Raw genomic sequence first — 19589 nt, forward strand, 5'->3', positions numbered from 1 at the left:
TCTTTAAAGGAAACAAGAAAAAACTTCCTATCTGACCTAGTCAGTATTAAACACATGTGCAAAGAATTTTAATTTAAATGCTATTGTGATATTAGTTTCGTGTTAATACGTATGTTAAAATCAAAAAGTCTTGGACTACTACGTTTATTATTATTATTATTATTACTATTGTTATTATTCATGTCTTTAGAACGCGTAGTCCCGGGTTTGATTCCTGTCAGAGAGCACTGAATGCACTATTGTAGTTCCGATTCCATCTTAAGCTGTAAGTCCATGTCTCATATAACTTCGGTGCTAAAAGAAGAACACTAGAAGGTGCTCAGTGGTAGAGCACTTACCTCTGGTGAGGGAGGTCCTTGGATCGATTTAAGTGTTTGTGGTGAACAACATCGTGTCAGTGGGTTTTCTCGTGATACTCCCGTTTCGTCCTACATTTTCATTTCACCAATGCCTCAATCATTATTCACTTGCCTTAATTAGCCGTCTTCCTTAGCCTAATTGTGGGTAGTTAAATGGAAATATTTCACTTCATTTCAATACATGCTGTGGCGCGCGCAAGAGGTAATTCCGGGTTTTAACGCCCTTGAGCAAGATATTATCCAAAAGTAAGCTTTTACCATACATACATCTTATATGATATGAACATCTCTTTGGCGAATTCCTGCTTACGTTACTAAATATAAATATAAGAGAACTTGTGTGCCTATCTGTTTGTCTATCTCTCATCAGATTTTCGCATAGAAACAAGTCATCTACTGTCACTTAATTTTATAAACAGATAGATCTTTAGCAGTTCTAATCAAATACAAAGTCGCTTTTGTGATTTTAGGCTCGAGAGAAGATTGGGGACTCGACGTTCTGGAGGTTTTAAAAGTATAGAGTATCTCAGATGCCTTCAAGTTAGACAACCCAAACTACTTTTCTGTACCACAGGTTGCATACTATTCAGTACATACAAAGAACAAGCCCTTAATGCTAGTAATTTAATATTATGACCGTTTCCGACCAAATAAACAAAATACTCATCTCACTTTTCTCCTTCTCCCTCCCCATTTATAAGCACCCAATTTTGGAACGACATTTGATCTATAGTATTTTTTTGTTTGTTGTTGTGGAACAAAATATCTTTACGTTATTCATTTTGTGTTTGTGTTTCGTCTTGAGTTTGTGTGTGTATGTGTTGCTTTGCTTTTTAATATATTTGACAACTTATAGAATCTATCGTATTTCGTGTTAAAAGTTAACTCAACACACGCCATGTAATTCTGACATGAGTTCAATGTCAAATTATAGTGGTTTTGTCAGAAGGCATGTATGTTTTTTTTTTTTATTATCTTTCTTGCTTACTTTTTAAAATATATCTTAAAATAACATGCAATAGTAGAAGAAAAAGTAGACATGTTTTAAAATTGCTAACAATCTAGTAAAATAGTAAGTAGTCACTACGCCAGCAATTGGTATCAGGAAAATGAAATTCATGTACAGTATGTGATGTAAAAACCCATACTGCGAATACATGTTTTTTCCCTCAATTTTAGTATTATAGAAATTATTTTTTCTGCATATTTCTTACGCAGGAAACAAATACACTTATTTCTTACACCGAAAAATATGCATACGAAAAGCGACAAAGTAAATAAATTAAAGTCACAAAGGATTTACCAGTGACTACTGGTATTTTTACAGAAAATTCTTTATGCGGGTTTCCAGTATCTACGCAAGTTTTGTTGGCAAAAGGAATGTGATAAAAGGGATATATCATTTGAATGCTTGTTCAAACAAAATTTTCTTTTGAGAATTAATGAGACGGAATTACTATTCATTTATTTTAAAAGTTTATGAATACCATGACCAAAATCATGACCAAAAATGATTTCCAGTACTCTCCAAATATTACAAGTTTCCAGGGTCGGAAAATCCCATAAGTAAAATAAATGTATATATATATATATATATATATATATATATATATATATATATATATATATATATAATCAGGAAGACTTCGTGCTTCGATAGACCGGCCGTGATCACTCAATGCTTTGAGGCACTTAGCGGTAAAAATTTTAATTGCTTCACTAAAACAATAGAATGCAATTAGTTAAAAATATGTCCTCCCTAGTATATCAGAAAGGACCAGCGTCCTATTTATAGGACAGGGCGTAAGTCACATCTGATGCGCAGGAAAAATCAACATGTTATATTTTCGTGATACTTACACAATAATAAACTAAATTAACTTTATAAAGTGAAAGAAATTAGAAAAATAATAATTTGGTCCCAAATAGGCCATTACTTAGAATCAGTACATTAAAAAGTTACTTCCTGAAATATTAATAAATCCTGTGTTAATTCTCTTCGTAATAGTAGCATGGACACCGTATTACCTAGATAGATAAACCAAGCTATTCTATTGTATGTAAATACTTAACATATATTAATTAAAGTTAACTTTTATGATTATATCGGCATAAAACTTTGGTAGTTCCTTTTCGTGACGAAGTAATTAATTTGCATGCTTTCTCCGCGTGCCATCTAGGATTGAAAATATGTATCAGTAATATTCGAAATCCAAGTCATGATTCAGTTTGATCGTTAGTTGAAGTTTTGTCTCTCTTTTCAGCACCCAGAATATGTGAAGCGTGAATTTATAGTGTGTAAAGGTGGAATCCGAACCACGTAACTCGTTCAAATTTCAAGTATACCCAATCAGGAATATAGAGTCCGGAACCATGTGTACTAAAGTCATGCGGGCGCACTAGAAACTAGATCAGCAGGGAGAGCTAGAATAGTGATTCGGTCCCAATTTTCGGACAAGAGATTCATTCTCATATTATTATTATTCAGTATTCTGTCTTTCGGCAGGTCCTGGGAATAACTTCCTAAATATTTTTACTCTAACTTCCGTAATGTCCAAATCTTTGAACCATACACTCCAATGCTCCATATATAACACTTGACCAATTTCTTCCTTAGTCCATTATTACGACTGCTAGTTAAGGACATTTTCTTGTTGAATGCTTCTCTGGCTATGACAATTCTTGACCTGATCTCATTCTCCTATAGCCTTGGTAATTATAAAAAAGGACGTTAAATTCCAACTAATAAACGAAATACGAATAACTAAGTTTATTTTAGTACCTTACTTAAGTCGAACTACACCGTATCAGCAAAATATTAGGATTAGGATTAGGAATTAGATTTCTGGGTTTTCGGTTAGCATCTATGGCCATGTTAGCCCATCACGTATGAGGGATAACGTCCCTTGGTGATCACATTATCCGAGGAAAGGGAAGGAGAAAAAGATTGGAATAGGAAGGAAATCGCCTGGGACCTACATGTAAGGTACCATCCCAGCATTTGACTGGTGTGAATGAGGAAAATCCAGGAAAACCACAGGGTGGCTGGCCTGAAAAAAACTTTTACACTTTTTCGACCGAGTGTCCCCATCAGGACTCGAACCGGAGACCCCTCGCACCAAAGACGAGAGCGTTAGCGACTACGCTACGCGGGACCACAGCAAAATATTCGAACTCTGTTAATTCTAATGTAAATTTACCAACATAACACCATTTATGTTTCAAAGAGGCAAGTATAGCAATTTCATTTCCTTGATCAAGAGTAGATGTGACGTTAACCTACACATACATAGAAAGTTATGTAATCCATAACTCTGAAGGGAAAACTCCCACAGACGAGATTATGGTGAGAAATTTCTTCTCAAAGCTCACTTCCTGTTTAATTACCGGTAATTCTTTCGTCATAAAAAAGAACTTTTTATTCTATTAAAATTGAATATAAACTGTGTCAGTTTTAGCGGTAAATTGTCATTAGGTGAATTTGAGATTAAATGATTTTTTTTTTTTTTTGTCGCCACGTTTATGTACTAAAGTTAGGCTAAAAGAGATTATCCTGAGAATAAATCAGAGGCACAGTATCTTAGTATCAGAGTGTTCATACATATCGTGCTAGAGGTTGTCAGATCGAATCTCAGATTATGTAAACTTGTGGTAGGTTATATTTTCTCTGTGGATTTACTCGAGTCTCTCCCCATTTCTTACCATTTTTTTTCTAATTCCAAAATTCCTTTTATCTTCGTTTATTATATGTTGTTTTCCAACCTAAAGGGTATAATAAGAAAATGAAGAAGATTCCATTTTCCATTGTTATACATCTAGTATCCGCGCTAATTAATGGCAATGCAAAATAACATGGAATAATATCAGAATTATAAAATGCTAAGCATAACACAACAAAAAAGTATAGAAAAACAATAGAAAAAGTAAAGAAAAAGAAAACCTAGTGTTTTACTACGCCAGAACTGGAATTGAACATGAGTCATTATGACCTCAATTGCTTTTTATTCCTATGTAAAGTAAATAAATTAAAAGTCTCATAAGCTCCTAAGTTTTCGGCTGAAGATTCCGTATCTTTCTTCCATTTGTACTGACATGAGATGAGAAATGATAGTTTTAAAAAATGACACAACTGCTTCAGAATTCTTTTCAGTACTTTAGAAAGACTACTTCAAATTTCTAGTAGAAAAAAAAATCAGAGATCACGCGTGATTAATTGTCAGTAACTTAGGCTTTCTTTCAGAAAATTTTGTCCGGACGGGGAAAAATCGAAATGTGAGGATTCTCCAGTGGGACATTTATTTGATAAAGGATGGTTCCTTCACAAGAGTGACATCTAATGGTAATTTAATTTAGTCAAATCTTGTGGGTAGCTTATTCCAAAGGGGAGGCAAATCCCAATCGGAAGTATCCCTGGAAGAAATACTGATGTATATCATTCTTGCTTTTGGTGCAGAAGTCCTGTCCTCGATTCCCGATGAGAATACATGCTATTTGGATTGTATGTTAAACAGAAAATCTATGTCTCATATATTCGGTAGTAAAAAGGGCCGTTAAATCTCAAATAAAGAACGTATATATTTAAAAATAACTGTAATACAAAACTCAACAAATTGAAGTGTACTTTTTTATTTGGTTATTTCTTGGTTTTACACTCAACCGATATGAGGTCATTTTACCATTTTAAAAATGTCAGCAATAGAAAATGAAAAGAAATTTTGGAAAAATCGGTCGTTGAAGCCTATATTGAAAGGTTCAATTTTGGTATTCTCCTGGTGATAACTGGAAAATTTATGTAAAACAACAGCCAGGATTCTTGGCCGAAAAACTTGAGCCTTGGAGGAAGCAACTAACCATTGACTTTATTTCAAGGCTAAGCAGATTATTCGTTTCGATTGACTCTGTTTTGTGATCATCCTTAGTGATGGAATTGAAAATAAATTACTACAGATATGCATATACCCGTCTTATATATAATTATATATAGTAGCAGGTACCCATCTATACGTACTTTCCGTACGAAACAATATAGGTGGGCAGGATCTCACATAAAAATGGGCATATATAACATATAGCTGAGGAACGTAACATAGGTATATGCATGTGATATACGAAAAATTGTTAGATGTCAGACATCCTGCAACGGCATGATGTAACATCTAAGGACAGTGCTTTTGTAGCATACGGATAACGTATGCTCCGTACTGATTTCGTAGTAAGCAAGAGGATTACGTATATTTGTACAATATACCGCTGTTCGGATAACGGATTTTTCTCACTATGGTTTATATCAGCCCAATTCGATCATTGGTCATCCATTTGACTGGAACTTGGCCTTCAGCGTGTGCACTCAATGCTGTCGACCCGGGTTCGACTTCCGGCTAGAGCCCACGTGGTTCTGATTTCACATTAAGTTGTTGGTCTACATGTCATATAGTCTCGGTGTTAAAAGGGTCTCTAAACTCCAATTCATATCCAACCAACCAATTAGAATTTGCCTTTGTGGAAAACCTGCCTTCAAAGGACTTATATATAACCTACAATTAAAGTCATTCTTTAACATCTAAATGAACGAGGCGAAGTCAATTCTTTTGATTCACTTTATAAATAATACTGAGATTTTTTTTAAAAATAATTAAAGCTGAAATACAAGGTACTTCTTAAATTGTTAAAGAAAAAGTAAATAAAGAATCATGTTGTATACTCTCTTTACTTCGATCCTGTAACTAGAACGGGTAAGTAATGGAAAATTCCATGTTTTGAACGTAATGGTAACTGGTCTATTGTTAATACGCTGGAGAACTGGATTGTTGTGTAACCGACTAGTAGGAAAACGAAGTATTAAATACATACGTACATACACTACGTACAAATGATAAAGATCAAATAAAGAATCTAGCACTTATACCATCAAGTGACTTCTTTGCAATGAGAAATGTAATGACAGGAAAATTTACGAAGATTTACAATATTTATCACTTACTCTCAACTGCAGCTATTCTTTCTTAAATTTTTTACATATTTTGCTTCTATTTCTGTTTCAAGCTGCTACGAAAAGCAGTTGAAGCTCAGTGTTGCCAAGATTTACAGAACGTAACTTCTATCTTTTCGTTTCCTTTAACTTGTAGATTAAATTTGAATTTCTGGATATCGTGGTTCCAAGCTTCAGTTTTCGTTGTCTTAAGAGAATAATTGTCTTATACTACGTATCTGCAATATTCATGAATGTACAGGGAATTGATTATGTAACCGTTATGTCTGGACTATATTAGAATTAATATTGATCACGAGACGAGATTTGAGATCGTTAAGCTTATCGTTGGATCCAAATCACATGAGCTCCCACCGGGAACCGAACTCGGTCCTTTGGTGCCAATGACGCGTGTGTTATAGCTTATATCCATGACAGAGCTCTGGAACAGTCAAAGTTCAGCATTATAGGAAAGGTTTTAGAAACAAAAACATTTTGCAGAGTCTATCAAGCTCACTGACTACATTTTTTAAATGTTCTTATTTGCCTTTTAAGTTGTTCACTGAATATAAATTGATTTGATTTGATTTTGGGTTTTAGCGTCTCTTTCAGCAGCTAGGAAATATGAGACTTGGACCTTTAGATTAACGTGGGATCCGAACCACAAGAGCTCTCGCCGGGAATCATTGAATATAAAAAGGGTCAAGCCAAGATCCTTAAAAGCAGAAAATGAATAGAAAGAATTGGTGATATTTGATGGTACATCGCAAAATACCACCTCTCACAGCAAACAGACAAAATATTGAGGTTCGTGTTAAGGTGGTTACCTCGTTTTTTGCTAAAAAGATATTCAAAAACGAAGGTCGACACTAGTTTCAGCATCCATTTCATGCTGTGAGAGTGATTACATTTTCTCTTTGTATCTTCTGCAGAAAGACCAGACGTGACTCTCCTCCACACACACACACAGACAAATACAGAGACACAACCATACGTGTGCCCACATATTAATGTATTAACCCAAGTACAATGAAAGAAAAGTGCTTTTAACATGCTGGCCATGTTGATATGGTTGTAATCGTATCTTCTAAGCTCGATAACCGCCTGCTGTTTTATACGACAGCTTGGACACACTAGAAATACATACACACTCACATGCACACACACACACACCTGTCCATTTTGGTCACCAAGATTCATATCCTCCATCTTCTTCAACGTTGAAGAATAATATACTTCCAGAAATTTCTTCTAGGAACCCAGAAGACTAAGTTTAAAAAAGTAATATTTGAACCAGGTCTTAGTCTTCAGGAGGCCTTGGAAATGAATTGACGACGTCACCTATTCGGGCTTTGATATACGAAACCGTTTGGTTTCCATAATGTTCCTGTTTTATCTTATTTAAGTTTCCTCATGCGTATGACTGTTGACATTTATTCTTTAATGGAAGAGAAATAACTGCAACATTCATAACTGTTGGATTTAACACCAAAATAATAAATGTATTACCGGGAAAATCGCATGTTATTTCATGCTGACTCGTAAGACTAGTTCTGCAAATAATCAAAAATCAAAGACTTGTAATAGCTGCAAATTTACTAATGCATTTTTTTAAAACATATGAATATCATTACCTGTGCAGGGTACTACATTATGAATCGTAGTGGTAGAATTTGTATAATGCCAAAGTGACTTGTTTTATATGACAGGGATAGGTGGAGATATGTATACTTTGTTATTTCAAATATGGACTAATATGAACATGTAACAAATAAGGTAAAAGGTACAGACAATCGGTTGATTGGGAGGGAACATCATGAGCTTGAATGACCTTCTGTATCAACTATTAATTTATATATATGAATATTTAAATTTATTGATATTCAACTTGAAGTGAGGAACTTTTGTCTTGAGAAATTGCGGCCTTTGAGAGTGATTTTTAAAATAGTATAAACCAGTTTACGTTTTTAGTTATTATCGTAGTTTGTTTATTTATTTATTTTAACAAACTTCCAGATACAGCCCATTAACCCAATTTACACCGATATATTTAACAACCATCAACATTGTTCTTGCTGACCGGGCAGGAATTTAAAAATGTCACATCTTATTAGTAGTCAAATCTTTCCATCTTTACTTTCGTTAAAACTTTGAACAGAAACTCAATACTTCAGGAATTTTGAATTCACGTATAGGAGAATTGGATTTGATTTTATCTATCAAATTTTCGAGTTCCTTCGTGGATAAGCGGTTAGCGTACGCCCCTTTGGCGTGGGAGACCCGGGTTCGATTCCCGGCGGGAGCTCACGTGGTTCGGATTCCACGCTAATTAGTAAGTCCCGTCTCATATTGCCTCGCTGCTGAAAGGGACGCTAAACTCAAAATCAACTCATCAACTAACAAACTTTCGTTCGAATGTGGGACGCAATGTGGCTCACTTTTGATTCGAAATTTCCTCTTTCGATCCCAGGCCTAGTTAGTTTTGTAGGAGACCATCAGTGGCGGATCTAGCCCGGGGCCGGGGGCCTAGCCCCCACCCCAGTTTTCTGGGTGACAAAAATAATTTAAGGTATTATTTATATATTTTTGGAAGTTAAACTAAATTCATGCTATGCCTATCATAGTCTTGGTTCTGGCTGGTCCCCTCAGTTTTACTTTCTAGATCCACCACTGGAGACCATATAGGTCTTCTCGAAGTTCTCCTGTCTCTTTCAAGTATCTTTATTCAAATATTTTTTTCTGTCATTATTCACTTAAATTTAAAATGTATCTCTGAGTCATTACGAATTAAAAAAATCATGTTGTCTTTCTCACTTTTGGATGTTACTACAATCGTTGATTGTCCAAACTATTAAAATAACCAAGGTTGTACGAGGCAATTACAGATTATGAGGAGGGCGATATTAAAATGTTGTTTCTTCTTTCTTTTGACGGAAATATATGGAGAGCATTTATTTAATGATTATATCAAAGAAAAAAATAATACATTATTTCTTGATGACTGATAGTGCATAATTTTCTGCCTCATTACGGTCTTGTTCTAATTTTCCAATATTTTTTGTACCTATTTTTTCTTCTTTTGAAACGTTAATCTTGTACGCATGGAGCAGGAAGAATCTATTTAGTATCAAGGATGTGCACATCAAGTCGAATATAAAAAGTCGTACAGACAATGTACACGCGCACACAAGATATCATTCGCCATATATATATATATATATATATATATATATATATATATATATATATATATATATATATATATATAAAAGTAGCTCTTCTTTTCCTGTTTATAATATATAAACCATTGCCTGAAGCTAAGCCATTAGGTGCAAAGATCATATCTCTTCGTACACATAAGCGCTTAGCTAACAACCGGAGATGAATAGAACAAAAAAATACTCGTGGCAGAACAGTCCTGGGGCCAGGTCTACTAGTCGGCTTATGGCACTCATACTCGGAGAGATTAGTATATCGGTACCCCCGTCGTTACTGCTGGCCTTCTAGAACAGAATTCGCTATTTCTTTCTTTCAAGTAGTTCCTCAATTGTTCTCACGACACTGGGTGGACACCGTAATTCCAACACCACATGGGGAATAAAGAACGGTCACCTATCTTTTCTCTGACCATATCCAGCACTGCTTAACTTTGCTGATCTCATGAAAAGCAATCTTCCAGTTCGGCGAGGATGGTGGTCAAATAAAGGAAACAAAACTGTACTTATGCTATAGTAAATGTGCTGTATGGCTTCGGACTAAACGTGTGGTTAGTATGAATGTTTTCTGTTCATGAAATCCAAGGACTATGTGCTGACCAAGATTACTGAAACAACAACCGTCTGGACAACCACAGCCTTTTCGAGAGCTGTAATGTCAGTTTATTTTCAATCTCTATTAATAAAACTGAGCATCATTAAATGTGTCTCCCCGTCATCCTATTCGAAAAGATGTGATAATTGACCACAGAGTTTCACAATAAATTCTTATGGGGAATTTTTCAAACATTGAAAATTTAAATAGATTTTATTACATAATGTAATAAACAATGAAATTCGGTGTATGGCACTTTTTGATACATAGAATACATGGCATGAACATTTTACTTCAAACGGGGTGGGAGTCAATGTAACATGCGTCTGAAGTGGGGAAGACGATTTTTTTTTCTATCCGTTAAATATAAAGATACAAAATTATTTATAAGAGTATTTTTGATCCACTTAATACAAATATCTTACTCATTTGCTCGAATTTAAGAAATTCTGTCTCAAAGGAATGCCTTCAGAAGGTAAATTAAGTATTAGTACAGGTTCTAACTGACTCATTGCGTATAACGACGCGAAATTTGGAATATTATGCCATTTGCTTAAATAAATACGAATTTGTCATTCATTGAAGCGAATTATATGTGGAAGATGCTGAAAGAAGAAGCTCAAAATATTGTCCGCTTTAAAATACTAGTTTTTTTTGCAAGTTTCTAATTTTCAAAAATAAATGCAACAAAAAGCATTTATTTAAGTATTTTCCAGTTCCGATAGATATATCTTAGTTCATTCCACTAACACAACTAGAATTTTATGGAAAACACTTTTATTAGATAGTGATAAATCTAAGGGATATGCTCGAGAATTGAGGCTGTCTCGTCTCGAAACAGTGTTTTGAAAGTTATGTCACGTCTCAAAAAAATGTATTTGTTTCTATTAGAAGAGCTATGCTTGATCTTGTCTCTAGCGAAACCCTAATTAAATATGGATTGACTCACCGGAAAGTTGTAATTAAACAAAACTAAACTGTTAGTCCTGACTGTAATGGTCATATCCACACAATATCCTAAATAACATTAAGAATGTAATAATTATCCCTCTCTTGGAGTAACATCCCATTTTGTGGGCCTAAGCCTACTCCAGCGCCATCTGCTAACGACCGGCTGAACTACGTCCAGTCTAAAGGCCAGCACGTGGTCAGCATACTGCGATGGCCTATTAGGAGCTTTCTAGACTTAGTGGCCTTCATATCTTGTTTTCACGTGACTTCCCAGTTTGCCTCATGACGTTGAATGGATGCCGAAAATTGGGAAGCACTGGTAGGGAATCGAACGCCTAACCACTAGGTACGTGTCGCCTCAGTGGATGCCAACAGTACCTGGTGTTTCCAAGGGGTCACCCATCCAAGTACTGACCAGGCCCGATGCTGCTTGACTTCGGTGATCGAACGCGAATCGATATATTGAGCATAGTATGGCCGTTGGCGCAATAATTATCACATAATAATATTGCTTTCGAGATGAAAAGAAGGGCGTTGTATCTCATGCTTCTTTCCTTTCTTCATTTGACCAAACCCAGTCGCAAATGTAACTGATTCATTTTTATGTTTTATGCGGAAATATTTCAAGACATATTTTGTTGATGTTTATGCATATTAACGTGTCATTTGAGCACAAACTACTTTTGTGGTGTATATATTGAATAGTGCTGTATGTATGATGTTATGATGGCTCCTTTGTACGTACATTACTTGGTTAGTTTGAAACGAAGAGAGGGGGAACAACACCCAGGAAATTCTATATCACCTCTACTTGTTAGAATTAGTCTAAAAAGGAGTTGGAATCTATGGAACAATAAGCACTGTTCTAAGGAATTAACTACTAATTTGAGACGATAGTGTAAATTCTAAGAACTAATACACACACACACAAAAAGCAAAAATTAGATTAGTGTGAAAGTTCTCTCTAGTGACTTGTATTTAGCACTTTTATAAAAGGAACTTAGGGAAAAAAAAAAAAGAATTGGTGAAAACATTCCGCTTAAGAAAGGGGCAACATATAACAAAGACATGTTAACTTTCCTTCATCACGTAAAACCATCATTAAGAAACTGAGAAACTGTGCTGCTTCTTATTTTCTTTTTATTTGTTAAAAAAGTTTTCCTTTTCCTTCTACGCGGATAGAACACAACTGTCTTTGCTCTTCTGAAATCCGTCAGAAGGCTTGAACAAAACGGAACGGAAGAGAAATAGAAAAATGCAAAGACGAAAAATGTTATGTATTTTAAACACTTTCTGTTTTTTTTTTTCTTTTTTTTTCCATATATGCTCTATTGAACTCACATCAGTGCACAGTCGTACTATCCTATCTTTCATTGAACTACTGTTTAGGCAGGATACTAGCTTCTTTTCTTTTCTTCTTTTTCTTCTTCATCTTCTTTGTTTCAGTGACTTCCAGAGTTCTGCAATCGACTTGCCAAACAAGTGGCAGTCAATAATACGAGCGTTTCAAAAGTAGTTGTTGTTGTAATACGTGTTAAAACGCCCAATTCTAAAGAAATAAAGGAATTAAAAAGAAGGTATCTATAGTGTCTGCTGGACACAAAATGAAAGCAAAAGGATTTCTCTTCTTCTTCTTCTTCTTCTCACAGGCTGAATCAGAAACCATTGACTCAGAACCAAGCCATATTGGGTGGAGATCTTCACGTTGGCCAGCTTTCACTGACTAGGCCATCGCATCGGTCGTCGAATCTTCCGAAAGGAACGAACGCGTCTTTATGACCGCAATCAGGAGCTAACGGTGTGGTCGTCGATCTTGCTATTTTTAATCAGTGTTGCCAGTCTTTCAATATCGAATTATCATTTCAATACTTCAGTCTAGTATTTCGATCTAACTTGGTTGTTTTTATCTATTCTAACTTCCCTTGCTGATACAAACTTGAAGTCACAATCGGAATGAAAAGTACTAATAAATAAACTTCTTTAAAATCATCAACCTCAACTTCTATTTGATTATTATTTATTTTCCAAAATTAAGCAGCTATCTTAATTTTTTTTTACTGCAGTCAAGAATATAAAAAAAACTTAAAAATAAGTTAATAATTTTAGAGGTCACTTAGTCTATGTACGAAACTTTAAGAATACGCCACTCATTATTATTATTATTATTATTATTATTATTATTATTATTATTATTATTATTATTATTATTATTATTATTATTATTATTAGTGGCACGGTGGTTAAGTGGTAGTGGGCTTACCTCTAGTTTATAGGTTCCCTGGTTCGATCCACGTCCAAGTAAGTTTGTGGTGGACACCATCATGTTCGTGGGTTTTCCCCGGGAAAATCACATTTCATCCAACATTATCATTCCACCAATTCTTCCATTATCATCCAATTGCCTTAATTATCCTCTCCCTTTGCCTAAAGGACATAATGGTGGGACGTTAAACAAACATTTCATTTCATAAGAAAAGAAAAGAAAAAACATGTTTTTGGGTCAGAACGTTAACCTAACAACATAAGAAGTAAATACAGTACAATAGTTGAAATCCAGGTTTAAACATCGTAATTGGAATTATAGAAATTAATTAAAGTATAAACAGTGCCAAAATTTTCATTGAAGCTTAAAAATAGCATGTTCTGACGTAGAACCTTCTAGATCCAATTTGTGCTGTTTCTGCTGTGCTGTGTCGAATTTTTTCATTCTCTCAGGTTAATGGATGCGAAGAAGAACAAAAGAACAAATGACTAAAAACTTTTAACAGAATGATAGAACAATAAAATGTTATAGCAAAGACCTTAAATAGCTTTCTATATATTATAGGTAGCAAATGTTAGTACTCGGTATACCTATGATGTACCTATACTAGCTTAATGTGAAATTAAATAATGACACCGAGGTGGGTCATTATTGCAAATAAACATATGAAACAATTTTATCTAATATGTATTGTTAATTGAATGAATTTGCTTTTAAAAGACCATTAATAAGTTAATGACTAAAGTAATAGTTTAGAAACGAAATAGATACCAGAGTATAAAGTTTTTAATAGACAATAAAAGATAAATATTTGGAAAAATTGCAACCTATAGAAACATAACCCAGATTTTTTTTTTTTTTTTAATCAAGATACGAGACACAATGTTGTGATGTTATGGTTGTCTGATATAATTGCTAAAAGATTATACATTTTATGTTAGTGAGAAATAATAGGCAATATTAGTTTGAGCATATAACTATATCATAATTATCCGTATCTCCAATAGCAAAAACGTTAGATTAGCTAATTATTGGACTGGGAAGCCACTTTCAACATTATGGTTAGAAAATTTGGATTAACTTATTAATGAAACAAACTCACTGATGTTTGGCACAGTTGTAACTGTAAACAGAATTGATTTATCTGTAAATATTTATAACTGGCAGCTGAAGGAGCTATCTGTGGATATTTATAACTATTTGATGTTACCAGGATAATATTTTAAATAGTCTCCGATCTCTGAAAATTTGCTCAGAAAACGCTAAAATAATGATAATAAACTCCCAAATGAAATCAGCACCGAGGAATGGAATGTGTAGCTGATAACATTTTTGAAGGCACTAAGAGTCAATGCTATCAAAAAGGCAGAATGTGTTTAATGTTTTTCTTTCTTCTTTTTAATGCGCCAAGATTGTGCACGAGGATAAAGGAGGCTTTGATAATGAGATCGGTGATAATGAATGAATCAAAAAGTGGAAGGAAGTGAGAAAATCTACACACACGGTGATTGTCCATTTAGCGGAAGTTGGGATTGAACCAGGAACCCTATACATCATAGGTGATCGTTCTACCATTGACCCAACTCGACCTCGTAATAATTTTCTACTGGTATACCTATTCTTAATATGCACCAAGAACCCGCAGTTACAGAAAAAAAAATCAAAATACCCTACGATGTCTTCTCAACTATTACCTAAAAGTATATCAAGCCAACGGTAAAGATTTGTATCAGGGACAAACAAACCTACAAACAAACGAACATTCAGCTATATACAGGGTATTTCATAATTCCTATTACAGCTCTTGGGGCTGAAAGTAGACAAAAAACAAAAGGGAAAAAAAGTTTATTACACCGAAGTCGAAAGCGATGTTCTTTCCGAGTTATGAGCGAGGGAAAGTGCAGAAAATTGAACTTTTCGCATTAACAGCACAAAAGACTAATAGTGTTAGAAGAAGCGGTATGATGAATTTCAGAGGAAACCATATTTGTATTTCGAAAATACCACATTCAAGATATTCGAGAAATTATACAAGATTTTATTAAACCTTGTCCCATCCACAATTAACTATGAAACCTTGACTTAATTGTGAAATTCTGCATCTACTTTCCCCATACTCTTGAACTTGGTACTTCCTGACAACACGGTGTGGTTTCCTCTTAAATTCACTACACCGCTTCCTCTAACACAATTAGTCTTTTGTGCTATTAAGGTTCAAAGTTCAATTTTCTGCATTTTTTCCAGAAAGGACGCAGCTTTTAACTTCGGTGTAATAAACCTTTTTCGCTTGGTTTCGTGTCTACTTTCAACCCCCAAGCGCTGTAACAGAAATTATGAAACACCCTGTGTATAAGAATTCTGTTTAACTGAATGGTAAAACAATTAATAACTGATTAACATTTCATTGACTATTGTAGAATTCTACAATATTAGAAGCTTGTAACGAAAAAAACAATATCCAAATATGATGTCTGTTACTCGTTAGATCTTATTGAGCGGAATAAAATGAGACGGGTGAATGTAAATCCTGATGCGTAGTTTTTGAGAAAATATGCAATTTTACTAACCTAAAAATTGAAGCTGTTTCAGAAACCACGCCACCCATTAAGATGAAACTGAAACTCAAGTATACTCTCATCAAACTTTTAGTTATAACACGAACAAGAGGAAAGATAGGCAACAACTATAACTATCTCTTAAACTTTTCTTATTGTTTAGTTATAACATTGTCCAAAAGAGATAAGACATATAAAAATATATATTTTAAATCGAACTGGACAAAGTGACATACATGAGGGTAAGTTCTTCTCCGTAGTTTTCTTTGTGAAAATCGAGAGAAACGAATTTTTAAGTCGCCAAAAGAGCATGTTACCAACCTGATGCTGATGCATTTGATAGTTTTTTTAATCTACTGGAATAGATTATTATTAAAAATATGCATTGTTAAATAGCAGGTTGCATCTATTGTGTTCGATTTCTCCCAACATTGATACACATACTTTTAGCAGTGACACACACAATCTTAACAGTGACATACATAATCCTAATGGTGAGGCAGATACTCCTAATGGAGCATAGGTACGCTTAACAGTGACACAGATACTTCTATTAGTGACATAGATACTCAAAACAGTGACATAATACTCCTAACAGTGACACAATACATGTACCTCTAATAGTGACTCAGATACTCTTTAACAGTGACACAGATACTTCTAACAGTGACACAGATGCTCTTAACAGTGACAAGGTACTTCTAATAGTGACACAAATATACATAACAGTGACACAATACTACTACGAAATGAAATGAAATCTTTCAGTTCTACGTTCCACAGACTAAACGAGACATTGTAGACTAAACGAGGCATAATATACGTAGGCATATATTATGCCGTGTAGACTAAACGAGACAGTGATGATGAGCAATGAATGAAATGATGGAATGAAGGAAGTGGGAGGAAATGGGAAAATCCCAAGAAAACCTACGCATACGGTGTTTAATCACCACAAACCTCATTTGGCGAGAGCTGGGATCGAACAGGGACCCTCCAAAGTTAAACGCTCTGCCACTGAGCCACCGCGGCCAACAATACTTCTAACAGTGACACAGATTCTCCTAACAATGGCACTGGTACTCTTAACAGTGGCACAGATACATGTAACACTGATGCACATAATAGTTGCAGTGACGTACAAACTACTTATAATAATAATTATAAAGTGTCACTGGAAACGTCGTGTACGGTTTTTCTCTCCCTTCTTAAAACGTAATAATCTTCATAACATTTGCATTTCGTTAAGTATTCAGCATCTTGCTTTCCTTTTCTTTCTTTTTTTTTTCATTTATTCTTTCAGACTAACTACCATTTTGAGTATCATCCTTGAATACCATTTGTTACGATATTTCTTTGCCTTTATGTAATCCATTCGACCATTTTATATCTTTCTAATAATTTACAATGGAAATAGGTTTACTGCGATAGACACCAGCTAGCATCACTAACATACTTTTGGTGGAGATTGACGGACAAGAAGCGAACTAAACTTGGCAATAACCTAATTTCTCTTCTACACCTTGATTACGTGATCGACCATTATGAACGCTCTCACAAATATTCATGATGTTATTTCATATACAGCTGTAAAGGGCACATTTGAAACGTTATAAACACGCGTATATTATGCCGCATACCATAAAAGAGTTATTACAATAAATCCGAATAGATTGATTCTCACGCTGTGACTGCAGTGTTGCTAATCTCGGGGTATCTCGTGATATAACTAACGAATGACCGAATATACAAATTTTGTCATACCATTAGCATATATAGACTAAGGAAAAAAAAAACAATTCTGTAGGATGTTTAAATGAAAAAGAAACATACCGTAGAAAATTAATGTAGTCACTAAGATGGATCAAGCAACATAATTTGTGATTTTTTTTTGCGTATTACGATATTGCACTATTGTTACAATCACCAATTACTCTAATGACCAAGCAATGTGGTTCATTTTACAAAACTTACAAGATTACTAGCTGTTGTTTACAAGAATCACTACAAAAATATTGCAAGTTATTTGTACCACAATGTTATTAACTCTAACTTGCATTACTAAATGTATAGCTGCAATTTTATGACATACAATTCTAAAAATTTGGATTATTATCAGTTTTGCAATAGTACGGTAGTTTTGCATTAGCATCTTCTGTGAAACAGGCAACTGTTGGAACATATTTATGTACTTTAGAAATCGTATTACAGCGAATCGTTATTACACACGATACTCTAATCATTATTACATACGCTCACCGTTTGTGCAAAGGGTCCTTGGTTCGATTCCCGACCACAGGAGTTTATTGTGAACAATACCATGCCCGTGAATTTTCTCGAGGTTTTCCTGTTAATATTACACATCCTCATTCCACAATCATTAACTTTCATTCTTTAGCTTAAAGGGCGTTGCGTGGGACGTAAAACTAAAAATTTTCATTTCATTTCAATATTCTCTTTAAAAATTTTAAAAGAATAACATATAAAGAATTTTTAAGAGGGAATACCAAGGTACAACTTCAATGTGCCCATCTTGCATTTTTTACGGTGTGGAGGACAGGGATTAGAGAAATATTTTCTCAACACACATCTACTCTGATATATATATATATACGACTCATGTTACAACAATACTTTTTCATTACACATATTACAGGCACGAAATGACTTTTCTTTACATATCACAATTTTCTCCTTTCAATTTTTTTAGTCATACCCATGAGATATCTAATTTATTTTTAAACCCCGCATTCTTTTACCCGGATTTGACTTTTCGCGACTTGGCTTTCTGTTTTCTTTTCTCTAATTAAGACTCGCATTCTGTTAGCTAAATTTATTTTTAGCTTTTCTTCACTTAATTTGAGGAAGCGGATGTAAACAGTTAGCATTCTTATCTCGTAATCACAACCGGAAGAACTCTGGTTCAAATCTCCCAGCTGATCATTCTGACTATTGTTCTATTAGAGTTTTCCTTCGGTCTTAGAGGTACATTCTGATACTTTTTAATTTATGGAATTAACATAGTTTTTCTCCCACAATTTAATTGCTAAGATTGTTAATTTTTCTACTTTAAAATGACTTTCGTAGCTGTGGATCTGGGATCTTGCAAATAAATAAGCAGATTTCAAACATTTGCATTTCATTTTGTAATTGGAGCTTCTTCGTGGCTAAGCGGTTAGCGTAAGCGACTTTGGCGTGGAAGATCCGGGTTCGATTCCCGGCGGGAGCTCAAGTAGTTCGGATTTAACATTAATCAATCTCATATAGCCTAGCCACTGAAATGGACGTTAAAACTCAAAATCAACTTATCACCTCAATGCATTTTGTAATTTACTGAAACTAAAACGAAAATCATTCGGTACTTGCCTGATAACAGAATTTGAAAATAGCATGTAAAATTTAAATTTTCCTACTTTCTATGTTTAAAATTAAATTTTATCTTCCGGGTGATTAAGCATAGTTACTGTTTCTCTTATATATTCTAAAATTCTTAAATTCTTTGAATAGCTTAGGAAATTTATATTAAACCTTAGAAAACATGATTATTTCCAAGGACTTTCTAAGAAGAAGAACATATACACATGCCTTAAAAATATTTTTTTTTAAATTTTATTCTTCTTTTCTTTGAACGACATTCTATTATCATTGCATCAGACCAGAAAGAAAGAAGGAATAGCCAATCC

The 19589-nt window shown here is 34.3% G+C and overlaps 1 protein-coding gene and 1 pseudogene across 1 annotated transcript in view; one reads left to right on the forward strand and one right to left on the reverse strand.

Moving 5' to 3' along the window:
* The window catches only part of LOC145668681 (uncharacterized), a 78346-nt gene that overhangs the window by 8604 nt on the left and 50153 nt on the right, over positions 1–19589 (forward strand). The gene's annotated exons all lie outside the window — the stretch shown is intronic.
* LOC145669331 (5S ribosomal RNA) lies at positions 11455–11573 on the reverse strand (annotated as a pseudogene).

The sequence above is a fragment of the Thermobia domestica genome, chromosome 13 (assembly GCF_964235325.1).
Source record: "Thermobia domestica chromosome 13, izTheDome1.hap1.1, whole genome shotgun sequence".
NCBI classification, from domain to species: domain Eukaryota; kingdom Metazoa; phylum Arthropoda; class Insecta; order Zygentoma; family Lepismatidae; genus Thermobia; species Thermobia domestica.